Raw genomic sequence first — 3920 nt, 5'->3', positions numbered from 1 at the left:
TACTGCTCTACAGACTATACACTGAAACGTAAGAACAATATTTGTATTCTAATTTATTTATTTCATAATTATATGGTAAAAATGAGAAACTCGGCAGTTTTTCAGTAGCAGTGCGCTGTGATAGTTTTGTATTTTTATGTCTGATTTTGTAAGCAAACAGTTTTTAAGTGAGGTGAAACTTGGAGATAGGCAAGAGAAATCAGAGTCCTGAAGGGGGTAAAGTAGCCTGGAAAGGTGCGAGACACTGTTTTAAGAGCAGGACATGAAGCCCAATGAAGCTCAGGGAAACACGACCTGGGACTACAGCAGGATTCGCTTCAGGGCCTACCCCAACCCATGTTATATCTATTTTAACCCAAGGAAATTGACAGGTTAGCGTGGTCCAAACATGAACTTTCTACAAGCTTTCCTCAGGGCCTCCTGGACCTCTTTGTTTCTCAGGCTGTAGATGAGGGGATTGACCAGGGAGTCAGGACTGTGTAAGCAACAGACAGAACTTTCTTGAAGTCGCTCAGGATGTCGGTGGTTGGGAACATATAGACAGTCAGCAGAGTTGAATAATAAATGCTCACCATGATGAGGTGGGAGGAGCAGGTGGAAAAGGCCTTTCGCCTCCCGGTGATGGACGGGATTCTGAGGATGGTGGAGATGATGCAGATGTAGGATATGAAGGTAAGCAGGAATGGGACGAGTGAGAAAAGCAAGCCGAGTGTGAAAGTCACCATTTCCATCAGGTGAGGGTCATTGCAGGGAGTTTTACAAGGAGTTTTACAAGGGGGATGAGATCACAAAAAGAAATGGTCAATACAATTGGGCCCACAGAATATTAACTGAGATATCGATAACATATTTATGCTATTACCTAGGAATCCATCTATCCAACAGCCACCTGCGAGCTTCAGGTAAGACCTGTGACTCACACGGGTTGGATCGCGCATAGGATTGCATATGGCTAAATATCCATCATAAGACATCACTGATCAGAGAAGGCATTCTGTAGCAATCAGAGAACCAACGAAATAAAATTGTGTGACACACCCATTGAATGAAATAGTCCTGTCCCCAGCCAGGGGACCAGCCATCATCCTGGGCAGGATGGTGGAGCTGTAGCAGGTCTCCAAGCAGGCCAAGTTCCCCAGGAAGAAGTACATGGGGCTGTGAAGGTGCTGATCAGCCAAAACTAGTGCAATGAAGAGGATGTTCCCAGCCACAGTCACAATGTAGATCACTAGAAACAGCGGGAAGAGAAGAATTTGAAGTTCATGGATATTCCCAAAGCCCAGGAGGATGAATCCAGTAATGGACGTTTTATTTCCCTCTGTTGTGTCTGCCATGGGTTCTAGCAAGAAAAGTAATAATTAAAAAGCAGTAACAGTAGCCTGTGGGACATGACATGAAACAGGTACATTTGTGGAGGGGTGGGGGTGTTACTTTATTTTATTTGATGTATAAACTGATTATAGAGGTAGGGAGAGGCTCTTTGGGATTTCTACACTTTGGGGGGAGGGACAGTTCAGTGATTTGAGCATTGGCCTTCTAAACCCGGGGTTGTGAGTTCAATCCTTGAGGGGGCCATTTAGGGATCTGGGGCAAAAATCTGTCTGGGGATTGGTACTGCTTTGAGCAGGGGGTTGGATTAGATGACCTCCTGAGGTCTCTTCCAATCCTGATATTCTATGACCTTTCCCTTGCAAATACCATCAAAATCAGCAAGATGGATTTAGTTTAGATAGTAGAAAAACATTCTAACTCTAAGGGTAGTAACGCCCTGGAACAGGTTACCAAGGCAGATTTTGGAATCCCTGTCATTGGACATTTGAAAAGCAGCTTAGACAAACAGCTGTCAGAGATGGTCTAGATGGTCAGCACAGGAGGGTGGACTAGGTGACATCTCAAAATGCTTTCCAACTCTTTCTATGGTTTATGATTCTATCTCCTTGTGACACACATCTCTGAATTGTTTACTGATTCCTTAGTGGTGAATTTGTATGTGAAGTTTTAGTTAAGCAGTACAATATTAGTAGGTTGATTGTTATTCTATGTCTTTTTTTAGGGTGTTTTAACAGGTTTACAAATCCTAGACATGTAAATATCAGATACAATACTTGCCTATTTCTTCTTCATGTCAGCTAGAAATTACATTATTTCAGTCATATCAAACTGTAAGCTCATGTGTTATAGGGTTGCTTTTATCGTTTGTAACCTAAAAAGCACTCTGATGACAAATTAATGAAGAAAGAGAGATAGATGGATGAAGGAAAGGGAAAACCTTCTCTACCTCCTTCTGGGGTCTCACTGACCTCTGGGCTTTAACCAACAACAATCCTGGAGGTTGGCTTTTATGCAGTGAATGACTGGGGATATACAAATGATCATAAATCCTCTGAAATTCCTGCCATTTTCTCTGGTTAGGGCTGACTGAGTAAACCCAGGGTGTTCTACATGCATCTAAACTGTCTGCTCAGGGTGTGTCTCACAGAAAGAAATCTGTTACACATCATTCATGACAATATACATACCTTCTGTGAATCTGATGAGAAGCTTTGTGCTTCCTCAAAAACAAGTATAACAAAAGCTGGACTCTCTGATGTGACCTCTTCATGCAGTCTTTCACAGAGTACGATACAGGATCTAGAGTCTATCACCATCATCTTCATGGACCTCAGTAAAGAGACCTGAGAGTTCTACACAGGACCCCCAGTTCCATTCTCCTACTTGGCACTGCTGGCTTTTAACTGATCCCAAAAGTGACTGCCTCCTCTTATTCATTACATGAGAGAGCCACAACTCCCTGGAAACTTCTGCTAATGGGAATTTTCAACTGCCTCAAAGACAGAGTTAATACTGCATTTATTTTTAGAACTTACAAACAAGTGTAACAAGTGAACTCCTAACCTAAGTGAGAAAGTTGCGGAGATAAGACAACTTCTAGCTTCAAAGAAGGTGTTTCTCTTTACCAGTTGTAAGGAACATGGGAATTGCCACTTTAGAGGAGGTCAGTCATCCACCTTACCCGCTCTTCTATCTCTAAACTGGCTAGTACCAACTGCTTTAGAAGAAGGTTCATAGTTTCACAGCAGAGACATTGAATCATCTTTTCTGACCTCCTGTACATAGCAGGACATTACTTTTAACCCAGTTAACTCTGTATTTAGTCCAATAATGTGTGATTGGTTAAAGCAACTTTCAGAAAAGCATCTGGATTTGATCTTAAGATATCAAGAGATGGAGAATTCACCACTTCCCATGGTAGCTTGTTCCAGTGGTTAATCATCTTCTCTGGAAGGGTGACTCCCTGGCTGGCGTGCCTCCTCATGTTTGGGCATGGCCTAGCAGGGTCTTCTTCTTCAGCACCCCGTGCCAACTGTCACTTTGGCCACTCTTCTGTGGTCTAGTTCTCGTGACTTGGCCCTCCAGCTAAATCACATATAATCTCACCCCTTCTGAGATAAACTCAGTTCAGCTCAACAGTAGTTCAGCAGCTGCACACCAGATCTTCAGCCTGACTTCAGATTTCATTGGCCTTCCAGCTCATCTCTGCGGGTCTTCGTGCCACCATCCTCGGCAGACTGGTAGGGGAACCCCGGCCTGCCCTCTACTCTGGGTTCCAGCCCAGGGACCCTGTCGTAAGCAGCTCAGCTCTGTCTATTCACTCCCATTGCCTCCCCCTGGGCTACTTTCTAACTCAGCCTGTCCCTAGGCCTTTCTCAAAGCCCCTTCTTGGGCCCACTCCTCCACAGTCCCAGAAGGAAAGAAGATTTGTTATGGTGAACAAAGCTAATGTAGAGGTCCTACACCAGGGTTATCTGCCCCTAAGAGGCTCTTTGTATTTATCAGTCTCAGGACATCCTCTGGCCCCAGACTAGCCTTCCTCCATGCAATCTATAGTTTTTTTCTGACCTCAGCCAGCCCTTCCTTCA

At 44.0% G+C, this 3920-nt stretch overlaps 1 pseudogene; it reads right to left on the bottom strand.

Annotated features, from left to right (window-relative positions):
• Positions 1 to 252: 252 nt before the first annotated feature.
• On the bottom strand, positions 253 to 1334 carry LOC135975548 (olfactory receptor 10A4-like; annotated as a pseudogene).
• Positions 1335 to 3920: the final 2586 nt, after the last annotated feature.

Source organism: Chrysemys picta, chromosome 13, assembly GCF_011386835.1.
Source record: "Chrysemys picta bellii isolate R12L10 chromosome 13, ASM1138683v2, whole genome shotgun sequence".
NCBI classification, from domain to species: Eukaryota; Metazoa; Chordata; order Testudines; family Emydidae; genus Chrysemys; species Chrysemys picta.
This window is presented reverse-complemented; position numbering and strand designations above follow the sequence as displayed.